The 16,754-nt window shown below is 33.3% G+C and overlaps 1 protein-coding gene across 1 annotated transcript in view; it reads right to left on the bottom strand.

Moving 5' to 3' along the window:
• The window catches only part of LOC143052513 (uncharacterized protein HI_0077-like), a 52,284-nt gene extending 40,181 nt beyond the window's left edge, over window positions 1-12,103 (bottom strand). The window contains exon 1 of the mRNA XM_076225561.1: window positions 12,030-12,103. The gene's annotated coding sequence lies outside the window, so the exon portion shown is untranslated. The remainder of the gene's footprint in view (window positions 1-12,029) is intronic.
• Window positions 12,104-16,754: the final 4,651 nt, after the last annotated feature.

The following is a 16,754-nucleotide window of genomic DNA, read 5'->3' on the forward strand; positions in this document are numbered from 1 at the left end:
TTGTTTCTAAATAATTCGAGATTCTGACAAGTTTTTTTGTGTCATGACAAGTTTATAAAAAAAAAGTCCTTGTTTTAAGTCGGATTATGTTATTCTGGCAACAACTATTTCATTTGTGTGTTGAATAATTCTTAATCGTGTTTTGGTTAGTGTATTGAAATAATTTGTTTTTCACTGTTTCTAGTCAATTAAGTGCGAATCTGACAACATGTTGAACAACTGGTAGGCATGGTAAGTGTATTGCTATAATTAATATTTATTTTATTAGTATTTACATCAAAGCAATTTAAAACAACAATCATGATTTATAAACAACAGTAAACAATAACACCAAATTAGGCTGTTTATAAATACCAATTAGCAATAATCATACATAATCAACATTTAATAGTTAATCATCAGATTGATAAAAAAAATCTATTCAATAAATTCTCAAATTTTATTCAAATAGAATACAATTATTTGTTATATTCATATGAATATTTTCTAACAATTTAACTTAAATTTTATTAAAAATTGGGCGCGAACATGTAGGGTGCGAACGGACGTGGGGGGGGGGGGGGGGGGGGGGGGGGGGCGAAAATGTGAGGTGCGAACGTGTAGGGTGCGAAACTATATTGGGCGCGAACGGACCTGATACCAAAGATAACCATTGACTCAAGCCTAGGATACACCTTATCGCTATTTGTCCGCCATTACTGGATATCACACAGGTTCCCGTAAATTTTTGACGTCACAAAACAAAATATCTGACGCCACAATGGAAAAGTGATTGTTGAATGCGTCACAAGTTCAAGCGGCCGGGTCATCCGGGATTAGCGATAAGGTGTATTGTGATATTATAGGTAATATATTGTAATGCCGTCAACCCCCCTTTTTGAATATGCTGTGTTATTAAGTACAAATAATAATACGGAGTTGTCTGTGAGATGATATGCTTTGCATATGAGTGTATTCGATACGCTGATTACACTAAAATTGATTTAATTCTATTGTGTTTCAAGTGATGTTATGAGTGGAATTTACTCGCGGTGACCAAGTTTGTTCCCGGAGTGCCTGTACCTTTAGTTCTGTTGTATATTTGAGATATTAACCTTTTTCATGTGTTCCTAAGTTATCCTGTTGGTGTAATAACCTTCATGATGAATACATATGTTAGTTCTTAATGATTTTAAGCTGGAAAACATCTTTATTTACATAAAATGTCCAGTGTTTACATTTTGAATTGCCATTTCGGGAATTTCCCTAATTAGAGAGATGGTTGCTGATTGGTCCGACTTATGTAAGAGGGTCTGTGATTGGCTGACATTCTTATAAAACTAAAATGATCAACTACGGAAAGCAGTAATTGTTGTGGTTTGGAATTGAATGTTATGAAACACCAAACTTGAAATCTCGGAGAATTTAGGAGGAAATTAGGAGACGAATTAGGGAGACATTAGGAGGAAATTAAGGAGACAATTAGGGAGACATTAGGAGGAAAATAGGAGACTTTAGGAGGAAATTAAGGAGACAATTAGGGAGACATTAGGAGGAAATTAGGAGACTTTAGGAGGAAATTTAGGAGACGAATTAGGGAGACATTAGGAGGAAATTAAGGAGACGAATTTGGGAGAAGCTGGGAGTAAATCTCGGTGACTCAGTTTGGGTGGTAATAGTTGGTGACAATATATGTAGAGGGTAAATTATACCTATAGTTTTAATTAGTCAAAGAAATATATGTCTTGGTGACGATAATAACCACTAGTATTTATATACAGATGGTTATTTTAAACAGATGTTGTTGAATTAAGGCTACATAATTTTATAGGTGTTCTTTTATTGAGACCCTTTGTACGCCTGAATGAGCTATATGCTAATGATAGTTTTTAAACTAGTCGACTGAATCTACAGAGTGGTTATACTCTGGATTGTTATATATATGTGTGTATATATATATATTTAATTAGTTAGACCAACCATACCAGGAACCCAACCAAACCAGAAACAGCTAGAGCCTTCACAGCCATTCTCTCTGACATTTTAAGATTGTTAAATAAATGATCACAAGTTTTATATGTTTTGTCTTTTATTTATAAATAATAATTATATTGATAGACCTCTAGAGTCTACTAGGTTAACGAAGCTGTAAAGTGTGTTGGTTCGACGGTATTCCAATTAGACGTCGGGCCATACATCTTATAGTAATATATAAACCATACCAGTTAAAGAAATCCCTTTTATTTGTAACCTGTTATCTCTGGTGTCCGACTCTAACACCAGGGAGGCAGCGTTATATTTGGTGGCAGCGGTGGGATACATTTATAGAGTCTGTTATTGTTTGTACAATTACATAATTTAATTATAAAACCAAAAATTATAATAAGAATGGATGATTCAAACGTTGTTACGTTTGGCCCACATCTCAATGAGATTGTTGATGAAGCAGATGCAACTATGCATGAGAGTTTATTAGAGACACAAAGTTGTGAAATTTTTAAAAGAACGGAGAGAATGATGGCAGAGGCACGGGCAGAAATGAAACTTCGGATGGACAAATGTTTTTCCGATTTTTCAAATGATATGAACCAGATGTTTGCAAAATTTGAAGGGCAAGCTATGCAAAGTATGTCAACCCCAATTTTAGGACGGGGAATTGAAAGTACAGCAAATAGTCTGGAACACATAGTCAGGCACGGTAAGACTGATAAAAATAACAGTCATATTTCAGATATCAGACAGTCAAAACCTGATATCTCATGCAAAATAAAACCACAAATCTATGACGGTTCGGATGATTTGGAGGAGTATTTGACACAATTTGATTTATTGGCAGAAATAAATGATTGGGACCCTAAGACTAAGGCCTTACTTTTGGCTAGTAGTTTATCTGGAAGTGCTCGGGCTATATTAAATGAAATCACTGATCGGGAACGGCACGATTTTGAGTGTTTGGTTAATGCTCTGAAAAATCGGTTCGGTTCGATGAATAGGTCAGAAATTTTTAGGGCTGAGTTACAAACAAGGGTAAGAATGAAAAATGAAACACTGCCAGAACTGGCACAAGCTATAAAGAAACTTACACGTAGGGCTTACCCGGATACTACTGCTCTTGTTATGGACACATTGTCCCTCGATTATTTTATCGATGCAATTCCTGAGACTGATATACGCCTCCGATTGAGAGAGGTTGGGCCAACTTCAATAAATGAAGCAGAGAATATTGCTGTTAGACTTGAAGCTTTACGTATAGCTGATATACAGAAAGGTCGGAATGTTCGTACAGTCGAGACTGAAACACTGTAGACCATTGTCCATAAAACAAAACAAAAATCATAAAGATAATCAATGTATTAGATTTTTGTCAAACTCTTCAGAATTAATAAATAAAAGCAAATTTAGAAATAAAGTTAAATACTCATGTATTTTAAACATGATCCTTTTTTATTGGACGGACATAAAAGATGTCGCTATTTGTGGAATAGGTTTTATGTATAAATATTATGTTGATATCCTTTCACTAAGGATGGCTTACTAGTTATAAAGAGGAGGTTATACCTTGTTTTAAAATGAGAGATGATGTCTCATGTAAAATTTCCGAAGCGGAAATTGTAGAAGTTAATGCTACAGAGATAAACTATTACTCACGGCACAGTCTATGGTCGCGCTAAATAAAATTTTGGGTGAAAATACTGCACTATATTGGTAATTTTAGTTTCAGAAATTTTAATATTAAAACATAGAAAGTCATTTGACAGTTTGGTTAAAACTCTGGTTATGTGGTGCTATGCGATTGTTCAACACACAGATAGGATGATTTTTAAATGATTGCAATCTTAGTGAGAGGCCCTATGAAAAGAATGGTTATCTATATTCTTAATTAAGAAAATTAAAATAAAATATGTTGCTAGAAAGACTTGTCTCAGTTAAGTACTGAAATGTAGATGTTTTGGCCTGGCCAGTCAAAATATGAAACCTGAAGGTATGTTTCTTGAGAGAGTTGATCAGAAAAGATAGAGTACATGTTGGTCCGTAAATAACGAGAGGTACACAACGAAGCACCTTCCTAAGAAGGCTGCGTGCACCTAAAATATTTCACAGATCGTATAGTACTGGAGGTGGTGTTTGATTGCTCAAAAGAGATAGACACACGAGTGACCTTATTACTGGTCAGTGTCTATAGAGCAAGGCTTGGCAAGAACGGGTCTGCAAGAGAAACGTTGTACAATGTTTGCAAGCCCGGTTCAAAGTTTTAAGAGAGCAACAAGTATATTTAACACCAAAAAGGGTTAAAAACAAAAATCATTAACAGACAGGAACGACATTAGTGCTCAAAAGAGATAAACTCACGAGTGACCTAATCACTGGTCAATGTTTATGGAGCATTGAATGATAAAATGGTTTTGTTGGAAAAGCATTTCATTATGCTTACAAACCAGAATATGAGAACCTCAAACCAGAGTGAAACGAAGTAAACAAAAACAGCCCGATAGTAAAATACATGTATTATTGGTCAAGAATAAGCTCCTTTATGTGTTTTAGTTACAGAAAATTATATCTATATTTAGTTGAGTTGTATTTATATGCTCTGTTTATCTGATATAGTAAAATATCAGCCAAATTGGAATAAGATTTTTGCTTTGAAAAATCAAAGTCATAAAGTACTGTAAATATACTGACTATGTGCCTGATAAATGTTATTTAAATGTTTGTTGAATATTATCAAATATTACCCAATTTTAGTTCCTATTGCTGGGAACCAAATCAAGTCAACCTATTTGGGGACCAAATTCTGAAGGATGGGGGCAATGTAATGCCGTCAACCCCCCTTTTTGAATATGCTGTGTTATTAAGTACAAATAATAATACGGAGTTGTCTGTGAGATGATATGCTTTGCATATGAGTGTATTCGATACGCTGATTACACTAAAATTGATTTAATTCTATTGTGTTTCAAGTGATGTTATGAGTGGAATTTACTCGCGGTGACCAAGTTTGTTCCCGGAGTGCCTGTACCTTTAGTTCTGTTGTATATTTGAGATATTAACCTTTTTCATGTGTTCCTAAGTTATCCTGTTGGTGTAATAACCTTCATGATGAATACATATGTTAGTTCTTAATGATTTTAAGCTGGAAAACATCTTTATTTACATAAAATGTCCAGTGTTTACATTTTGAATTGCCATTTCGGGAATTTCCCTAATTAGAGAGATGGTTGCTGATTGGTCCGACTTATGTAAGAGGGTCTGTGATTGGCTGACATTCTTATAAAACTAAAATGATCAACTACGGAAAGCAGTAATTGTTGTGGTTTGGAATTGAATGTTATGAAACACCAAACTTGAAATCTCGGAGAATTTAGGAGGAAATTAGGAGACGAATTAGGGAGACATTAGGAGGAAATTAAGGAGACAATTAGGGAGACATTAGGAGGAAAATAGGAGACTTTAGGAGGAAATTAAGGAGACAATTAGGGAGACATTAGGAGGAAATTAGGAGACTTTAGGAGGAAATTAAGGAGACAATTAGGGAGACATTAGGAGGAAATTAGGAGACTTTAGGAGGAAATTAAGGAGACAATTAGGGAGACATTAGGAGGAAATTAGGAGACTTTAGGAGGAAATTAAGGAGACAATTAGGGAGACATTAGGAGGAAAATAGGAGACTTTAGGAGGAAATTAAGGAGACAATTAGGGAGACATTAGGAGGAAATTAGGAGACTTTAGGAGGAAATTTAGGAGACGAATTAGGGAGACATTAGGAGGAAATTAAGGAGACGAATTTGGGAGAAGCTGGGAGTAAATCTCGGTGACTCAGTTTGGGTGGTAATAGTTGGTGACAATATATGTAGAGGGTAAATTATACCTATAGTTTTAATTAGTCAAAGAAATATATGTCTTGGTGACGATAATAACCACTAGTATTTATATACAGATGGTTATTTTAAACAGATGTTGTTGAATTAAGGCTACATAATTTTATAGGTGTTCTTTTATTGAGACCCTTTGTACGCCTGAATGAGCTATATGCTAATGATAGTTTTTAAACTAGTCGACTGAATCTACAGAGTGGTTATACTCTGGATTGTTATATATATGTGTGTATATATATATATTTAATTAGTTAGACCAACCATACCAGGAACCCAACCAAACCTGAAACAGCTAGAGCCTTCACAGCCATTCTCTCTGACATTTTAAGATTGTTAAATAAATGATCACAAGTTTTATATGTTTTGTCTTTTATTTATAAATAATAATTATATTGATAGACCTCTAGAGTCTACTAGGTTAACGAAGCTGTAAAGTGTGTTGGTTCGACGGTATTCCAATTAGACGTCGGGCCATACATCTTATAGTAATATAAACCATACCAGTTAAAGAAATCCCTTTTATTTGTAACCTGTTATCTCTGGTGTCCGACTCTAACACCAGGGAGGCAGCGTTATAATATTGCATACACAAATCCCTATAAAATCGCAGCTGACTAACGTTGTCGTCAATTTATTTCCCTGAGAAACAATTTCCCCGGGAAACAATGTAATTTAAAAAAAAATTAAAACCATACGCACAAAATAGTGCACCGTTATTCTATCTTCGCAGACACTGTATACTGATTACATTACGTAACACAAATCACAGATAATTTATTAATAATGTTTAAATTTTAAGAAAAGGGGTGATATTCATTTTTCATAGATTGATTAATTATTTTCTTAATGATTCTAGTATATAGAAGGGGAAACATTGTTTATGTCAAACAAGTATGCATTCACTAGTGATTACTAGTTTGTCATTCTGTCCGTCAGGACAATTTTCCAAACATTTTATCCTCATGTTTGAATATATTTATTAGATATTTGATATAAACTATGAACGGTCCGTGTAACACTTATCAATTCAAAGTTTTAAAACGTTTTGAATTTTTAGATTTTTGGAATTTTGATCAAAGTTTTAAAATATCAAAATTTCAAATTGCGTAAAAGTTTTGAAATTTAGAAAGTTTAACCAAATAATCAAAATATCAAAATTCTAAATATCGTTTTTAAATTTGATAGTTTAAAAATTTGATCAAACTTTTAAAATACTAAACCTAACGTGCAATTTTGATTATTTCACTTTTTGAAAGTTTGATATTTTAAATTTTTGATTAAAATATCAAAAATAGAAAAGGGGCGAAAAGAGGGAAACATATACACACGGCACCTATTTAAACCGGCATCAAAAAGGCCAGAGGCTCCTGAATTGGGACAGATGCAGGCCCACAAATGCACATGTTTCGTGAGATCACAACCCACCCCCCCCCCCCCCCCCCCTCTACCTCTAGAAAATGTAGAATGAATTAACATTCACACAGTTAATTAAACACACTTTAAAAGAAATCCAAGTCCTATGTCAGAATAGGAAACATAAGAAAGTAATCAAAATGACAATGTTAATAAATTAACAAAGGACTGCCATATATATATAAAGCCAGCTCCAGACCTCAATTAAACTAATTGAAAGATAATGTCTTCATCAAATGAATAACAAACACAAATCCTCCCTGGTGTATTTATTGCTATCATTCATAAAATATTTGTCACTGACAACCAAAAATCGATAATTCAAAATAGGTTCTTTACATACAAATTTCAAAGAAACTCAGGATTCAGCTGGCTCGGGCAAAGTAGCCCTTATAGATGTATTTTGGTATGTTTAATAGATAAAGGAAGATGTGGTATGCGTGCCAATGAGACACTCGACATCCAAATAACAATTTATATAAGTAAATCATTATAGGTTAAGGTAAGGCCTTCAACACGGAGCGTTGGCTCACACCGAACAGCAAGCTATAAAGTGCCCCAGAAATTACTAGTGTTAATCATTCAAACGGGAAAACCAACGGTCTTATCTATATGAAAACGAGAAACACGTATGAACTACATCAACAGACGACAACCATTGTACATCAGATTAACTTCATTTTGGCGAAACACCTCTTCAATTGATTCGGTTCTTATATATACTTCACTTTCAAATATTCAGTTTTCAGTGTTCTGTAGGTGAATGCTTTACTTGAAATTCAGCATTTTACAAAACCAGAACGATAAGTTGTATGTTAACGTTTCTTATTTTTTTTTTTATTTTTTACCTTTTTAATTTAATCTGGTTTTATTGGCTTTTTTAAACTTAATTTGATTCGAGTGTCTTTGATTAGTCTTTTGTAGACGAAACGCGCGTCAGGCGCAAATAAAAAATTTACACCCGGGTAACTATCTATGAAGAGTTTATGTAGAAACCTTATAAAAATTTCCCGACTCCAGGCTACCGATACTTGATTTTACTCTTAATTTCGGCGTAATAAGATATCGAAAACCTCCCACATTCCAGATACCATGTAACGTTCATTGGGACACCATGAATTCAGATTTCCTACCGTACAAATACTTAGAACTGAAATTATTGATACAAGGCAATATACGATCGTCATGCAAACGATAAAAAAAATGAAAACAAAACGTTAAAAGTTACGACCGAAGCGCTTTTCTGAATCAGGAACGCTCAAAGCTGAATATCTAAGGTCAACAATTTATAGCTGACTATGCGGTATGGGCTTTGCTCATTGTTGAAGGCCGTACGGTGACCTATAGTTGTTAATGTCTGAGTCATGTTGGCCTTTTGTGGATAGTTGTCTCATTGGCAATCATACCACATCTTCTTTTTTATAATTAATAAAGGAAGGAAATTGTTGCTGATTAAAACGTTAAAGATGATCATTAAAGATTTATTCATCTACCGACATGATTGCAGAAAGTAAGAAATAGTAGAGAAAAAAAGAAAAAGTTGAAATCAAATGAGATAATACAACGTGTATTGAACCATTTTATTGCTTAAAGTCCAGCAGAAAACACATATATACTCAGCCTAACCATACTATTTGACCTACTGCGAGTTAATCAGTTTTTACTGTTACTCCTAAAATATGGGTGCTGGGTAAATCATCATGTAAAATGGTCATTATCAGAGCCGTGTGTCTTGGTTCAAAATGAATTATCTTCTTTTGAGAAATATTTATTTTGTCATCCTATTTTTCACCTCATAGAACTGTCCGTACCTGTGGTTTTATTCTATACATTAACTTTTATGTATCAGCATGTTTTCATTTCATTCTGTTTCGTTTCGTTTCACTTTTATTTCGTTTCCCAGTTTACATGTACCCCTCTTTTTGCCCCTTTTCTATTTTTGATATTTTAATCAAAAGTTAAAATATTAAAATTCTAAATATCGTTTTTAAATTTGATAGTTTAGAAATTTGATCAAAGTTTTAAAATACTAAACCTAACGTGCAATTTTGATTATTTCACTTTTTGAATGTTTGTTTTTTTAAACTTTTGATTAAAATATCAAAAATAGAAAAGGGGCAAAAAGAGGGGTACAAAGTAAAGTTTTGAAATTTTAGATTTTTGGAATTTTGATCAAAGTTTTAAAATATCAAAATTTCAAATTGTGTAAAAGTTTTGAAATTTTGAAATTTTAACCAAAAGTTAATTTCAAAACTTTTACACAATTTGAAATTTTGATATTTTAAAACTTTGATCAAAATTCCAAAAATCTAAAATTTCAAAACTTTTTAAAACTTTGAATTGATAAGTGTTACACGGACCATGAACACTCATAATATTACTAGGAGGGGGTCATATTTTGTGTTTCCAGAGGAAACATTTTGTTATGTTTCCAGGGTTTGTCTAGAATTTTTTTTAACTAATTGTCAATGTTTTCCCCCTCCTAATTTATCTCAGAAATTTTTAGTGTTTCCAAGGAACACATTTCATTCTTTTTTATGTGTTTGGCACGGGGAACACATTTTTTTTTTGTGTTTCCAGACTTGTCTAGTAATTATTGTTTAACTACTTGTTAATCTATAATGATGTCGTCTAGTATTGGTTTCTCTGCTTCTGAAAGATTTCATTTTCATGTTTTAAGGACAGATTTAATTCTAATCAGTTTCCGTGTTTCCAGGAGGAACATTTTTTCTTTGTTTCCAGGGGAAAATTTTTTTTAGGGTGTTTCCAAGGGCAATCTATTTTTTTTTGTTTTTCCAGGGGAAACTTTTTTTTTTGTTTTCAGGGGAAACTTTTTTTTTGTGTTTCCAGGGGAAACATTTTTGTTTGTGTTCCATGGGAAACATTGTTTATGGTGTTTTCAGGGCAAACTGTTTTTTGTGTTTTTCCAGGGGAAACTTTTTTTATGTTTCCAGGGAAACTTTTTTTGTTGGTGTTTCCAGGGGAAACTTTATTTTGTGTTTCCAGGGGAAACATTTATTTTGGGGTTTCCATGGGAAACTTTTTTTAGCTGGTGTTTCCAGGGGAAACTTTATTTTGTGTTTCCAGGGGAAACATGTTTTGTGTGTTTCCAGGGGAAACATTTGTTTTGTGTGTTTCCAGGGGAAACTTTTATTTGTGTGTTTCCACAGGAAACATTTGTTTTATGTTTACATTTTTGTCTAGTAATAATTTTTTAACTACTTACGAAAGATTTCATTTCATGTTTCCAAGGTACACATTCAATTCTATTTTTTTTTTGGTATTTCCAGGAGAATCTTTTGTTTTTGTTTTTACAAGGGATACATTTTAATTTGTTGTTTCCAGGGGAAACTTTTTTTGTGTTTCCAAGGGAAACATTTTATTCATTTCAAGCGATGTTTAGTAATTATTGTTTAACTACATGTCAATTTAAAAAATGGAAGTAAAATAATGCTTTTATAATTATAAAAAAAATCTATGAAATAGCTAAAATACTCAAGAAAGCATTAAAACAAATAATTGTAGACAACCGAAGCGCTATCCAAAAAGCGTACCAATCAATGGATAAAATACAAATCAGTTTTGGTTTAGTGTCGTTAGTTTAAAAATTTCCCTTGAAACTTTGACAATATGCTTCCCCTGTAAGAGAAACCAATACTTGGCGACACAATTATAAATTGACATGTAGTTAAACAATAATTACTAAACAACGCTGGAAACTTATAAAAAACAAATAAAATGTTTCCCGTGGAAACACAAAAATAAAAATTTTCCCTGGAAACACAAAAAAGCATGTTTCCCCTAGAAACACAAAAAACATGTTTCCCCTGGAAACACAAAATAAAGTTTCCCCTGGAAACACCAACAAAATAAAGTTTCCCCTGGAAACACCAACAAAAAAAGTTTCCCCTGGAAACACAAAAAAAAATGTTTCCCCTGGTAACACAAAATAAAGTTTCCCCTGGAAACACCAACAAAAAAAGTTTCCCCTGGAAACACAAAAAAAATGTTCCTCCTGGAAACACGAAAATTAAATGTGTCCCTTGAGAACATAAAAATGATATCTTTCCTAAGAAAACCCATGCTAGGTGACATAATCATAAATTAACAAGAAGGTTAAAAAATAATTACTAGACAACTGTGGAAGTACTTAAGAAATGGGTTCCTTGGAAACATGAAAATTGTCTAAGATAACCCCATACTAGGAGGAAGAAAACATTGAAAATATAAAAAAGAAGATGTGGTTTGATTGCCAATGAGACAACTATCCACAAAAGACCAAAATGACACAAACATTAACAACTATAGGTCACCGTATGGCCTTCAACAATGAGCAAAGCCCATACCGCATAGTCAGCTATAAAAGGCCTCGATAAGACAATGTAAAACAATTCAAACGAGAAAACTAACGGTCTTATGTTAGTAAAAAAAAAAATGAAGTAGTTAATTTCTTTTAGACAAACCTGGAAACATATCAAAATGTTTCCCCTGGAAACACAAAAAAATGTTTCCACTGGAAACACACAAAAAAAATGACCCCCAATCCCTTAAAAATATCATGAAATGTTCATAGTTCATATCTAATAAATATATTCAAACATGAGGATAAAATGTTTGGAAAATTGTCCTAACGGATGGAATGACAAACTAGTGATCACTAGTGAATGCAAACTTTAGTCAGCTGCTATAAAATCATCACAATAAATTAAATTATATGATTTTTATGACAACACATCAAATCATTACACAAAAGTATATTCTCACCATATAAATAATCTTCGATACATTATAATCACTGTATCAAGTAACACAATCTTCATTCACAAAAACACCGTTTTCCGTTGATGTCAATATCTAGGATGTTATTGTATCCGGAAAGAAGACAAGTCGCCTCACACCAATCGCCCCACTTTTTCACCAACTCGCCACAATTTTTATAAATTCGCCCATGCAATTTTATGAACCATGGAAGTATTATATTGACCCGTCAATGAAAAGGGTTAAATCCCGATAAATATATGAGGGGGGGGGGGGGGGGGGGGGGGTAGGACCTTTATCGGACCTCCGGGATCGGGTGTTTTTAAGCTCGGGATTTCGGGATTGACCCTTTCGGGATCCGGGAATTATCTTTTCGAATTTCGGGATGTCGGGATTTAAATTTATTTGAATTCGGGACCTCGGGATTTCGTGTTTTTAAGCCCGGGATTTCGGGATCAGGACCCCCATATATCTTCTTCTTTGGACCAACAAGGATTTCAATACTGAAGAATTCATGTTGTTGCGCATGCATGATTGGCAAACATTTATAAGATAACTTTATTAGCACTAACACATTGACAATAAATGGTTATGGCAACAAATTAAAGTTAAGACAAACTACAATAACATATATATATATACAATGAAGGAGTGACTGGATATTTATGAGAGAAATATATAAAAATAAAAAGAGAAGCATATACATTATAATTACAGAAATCAATTACCTTTTAATAATGAGTTTCTCACCAACAGCATTCATTCAAATAGCTGACAACAATTTTTAATATTGTTGGGGAATTACTATTTGGAATTGATACAAGCAAGTTATATGATAAAGAAGTTAATTTATTGTTCAATAGAACATTATTTAATTTTTTAATGAGGTTATCTCTCACATAGTTATAGGAGGAACATTTCAAAAGAAAGTGTAGTTCATCTTCAATGTCTCCATTGTTGCAGCAAATAATACCCTACTCTGCTTTGGTATGATCGCCCTCTTGTGTTTCAATAGATAAAGTATGAGCACTTAACCTCAATCTACATAATGTTGATCTATCACATTTGGATTTGCATTGATCAACATACGAGGGCCTACTATTTGGTTTATAGTATATTAAAAAAGTTTATTTTTTTATTTTGATTGATGTCACTCAGTCTCTTGCTTCTGGAAGGCTATATCGTTGATTCTCTCTTCATTGGGAATGTAATAATGTATTAATCTATATAAATTAATAATGAATAATGTATTAATTTATATAAATTAATAAAAAATATTTAAAGACAATTTAAGCCGGTGTTTGTATATATACAGATCGAAATTGTTATTTTATTAGATTAATGAATTTGGTTTGAATTTGTTTATTTGAGGCTACAGATAACAGCTGATGTTAGCTGATCTCTTACATGTCAAAAAAAGCCGCTTATGAAAAGAGAAACTTTGCTATAACCTTACGGTAAGCCGTTGCAACACTCTTGCAGCAATCTTTTTTAGTTCGCTAGAAGACCTGAAAGCTGTTCATCAGTGTTTGTCGCTAGCATTGAACTTTCAGCAAACAAATGTAAAACGTTTGAGTTTACCGCAACTTTGCCGCATCTGGCTTTGTCCGTTGGACATGCACACTTCACAATCCTCACATAGAAATATACTAGATCTATTGCTAATAGTATCTGCGATATGGACTTAACCACCGATACTTAATCTTGTTCACTGATCCATTAAATGAGGTCGAACCGTCTAGGTCAGTTGTAAACTGTCTGACTGTCATGAGGGCCTTGCAAGGTAAGCTCATAACAAATATAGTTATCCTATTACCTATAATAAGAGAGAAATTAACATTACAAAAAATCCAAACTTTTTTCTCAAGTAGACACTTAACCATGAAAGTGAGGTCAAGGACAATAGTCATGTGACAAACGGAAACTTCGTTACATAAGGCACCTTAATTCATACAAAGTATGAAACAACCAGAATTTCTACCTTCTAAAATATACAGCTTTCAAGTAGTTAGTCAACGCCGCCGCCGCCAGTTCACCATCCCTATACAGTGTCGAGCTTTCTGAGACAAAAGTAAACACCTATCAATGATGAGCTGGGAAATCGTAATATAAAGAAGACACATATCTTTGATTGTAGATTGTGTGTTCTCTAGATTCTCATTCTTAAACATGTTAAAAATAAAGAAAAACACAAAAAGTACAGAATAAGAGATCTAAGAATACTCGCAGTTACCGACAGTTACCGACAGCTAGATTGTAGATCAAAGCCAATAAAAACTTACAAAAATATGTTAAATATCAATCAGTACACATCCAACATCCAATGAAGTATTTATTAACAGTCAGAGTAAATATGACCTTGCAGCGAGTTGTCTTTTTGGTTTTGTTTTGTTGCTCTGCTCTTTTTTGTCACTTATTATATTTTATAGCTGACTTTAGGTTATGGGGTTTTCTTATTGTTACAGACGCACTGTTACCTATACTGGCTAAAATATATTATCTTTAACATGTTTAATACATGAAATATTTATCTAATTAGCAACATAGCCTTATCTTATGCACACTGTTAGCTACATGGTGTGTTAGTCACCTCATACGATATATATAGGGTCAGTAAATTCCTTATGGGGTAAGAGCGAAGCACGAATCCCCATATGGAATTTACTGACCCCATATATATCGTATTAGGTCACTAGCACACCGTGTTTACAACGAATTTTTCTTACCGACTATCTTCACTTGTGGCAGTTAGTATGGAACGCCACGACTGCCTTATGTTAATAATCATCATTATACGCAGTGTGCACAGCATTATATGAAGTGATCACAGCATTATATGTAGTGCTCACAACATTATATGAAGTGATCACAGCATTATATGCAGTGCTCACAGCATTATATGCAGTGTTCACAACATTATATGGAGTGCTCACAACATTATATTAAGAGCTCACAACATTATATTAAGTGCTCACAACATTATATTAAGTGTTCACAACATTATACGTTTTTTGTTGTATGATGAGATTGATGTATGATGAGATTTATGAATGATGAGATCATTCGGTAAACTTCGTTTTTTAGCGGAAATTACCGAATCCATAATTGGTAAATTGCGGTAAATCAATGCCCAGCAAACAAATTTAAACATTTATTATTATATATGTGATCCTTAAGGCAGTATACAATATTTAAAACGGATTGAAATAATTAAATTAAGAAGTATGATCAATTTAACCCAAGTTTATTCCACACCAGGGCATTTTAAACTTATTTTGAGGATTAGTTTCACCATATTCACAACTTAATATGTATTTATATTTACTAGAACACATCCGTGATATCGCGGGTCTGTGACTGAATTAAAGAATATAACTATGCGTAAGCCTTATTTTAGTATTGGTATTGTCATCTGATAAAGTCATGCCGATTATAAGATGAAGTTTTCTCTGCTTTTTACTTTTAACATCTTTCTGTTTGAACCCGTCGACCTGGAACTTGTCAATTTAATATTGGTATTATTGATTTTGTTTGGAAAACAAAAGTCTCTGGAAAGGAGTATTTTTTAATCAACAGTTTTGTCCTTTATGTGTTGTGAATAAAATTGAATCTTTGATTCGCTATTTTACGTCTAACAAATTGAAAACTGTACATGCTGTACCTATACGCCTTATTTTAAGTCCAGATTTTTATTATTCGTATTGTCATCTTAGAAAGTCATACTGATTAAAGTACTACAACCGGGAACAATGTGACAATGATTGAATTAAGTAGTTTCAACCCTGTGATTACGACCCGTGTATATAGCAAAATCTTAAATACAGCGTTTCGTGGTACTCCTGTCAGATGCGGAACGTACAGATAATGTAATAGTTAACAGGTGAATATATTATTGGTATCGATTCGACCCCGAACTTCTTAATTATTGGCAATATTAATTATGTGGAAAACAAAAGGGTCTGGAGTGATGTTATTTTTAATCAACAGCATGGTACTATATTAGTTATATATACTCTCAGATCAGTACTTATAGTGTCTTTTTATTGTTGGGATATACAAGTACCGGCCCACATGCACGTTCACTCTATTTTCTTGTTAGATCATATGTATTTATATTTGTACCCATCTAATGAGTTAATATAAAAAAGAAGATGTGGTATGATTGCCAATGAGACAACTATCCACAAAATACCAAAATGACACAAACATTAACAACTATAGGTCACCGTACGGCCTTCAACAATGAGCAAAACACATACCACATAGTCAGCTATAAAAGGCCCCAATACGACCATGTAAAACAATTCAAACGAGAAAACTAACAAGCCTTTTACAACTGATTTTCATAGTTCTTTCTTATGTTGTTCTGTTACGCCACTGTCCCAGGTTAGAGGGAGGATACCAACATCCCGCTAACATGTTAAAACCCGCCACATTTTACATATATGTGGCCGTCCCAAGTCAGGAGGAGCCTTTATTTCAGTGGTTGTCGTTTGTTAATTAATGTGTTATATACATGTTAGTTTTTCGATCGTTTGTACATAAATTAGGAATATTTTTCGTTTATCATTTCGGGGCCTTCTATAGCTGACTATCCGGTATGGGCTTTCCTCATTGTTGAAGGTCGTACTGTGGCCGTTTAGCTGTTTAAAATTTCTGTGATGTCATTTTGTCTCTTGTGGAAAGTTGTTGCATTGGCAAGCATACCACTTTTATATATATATATATGTA

The sequence above is a fragment of the Mytilus galloprovincialis genome, chromosome 11, assembly GCF_965363235.1.
Source record: "Mytilus galloprovincialis chromosome 11, xbMytGall1.hap1.1, whole genome shotgun sequence".
Lineage (NCBI taxonomy): Eukaryota > Metazoa > Mollusca > Bivalvia > Mytilida > Mytilidae > Mytilus > Mytilus galloprovincialis.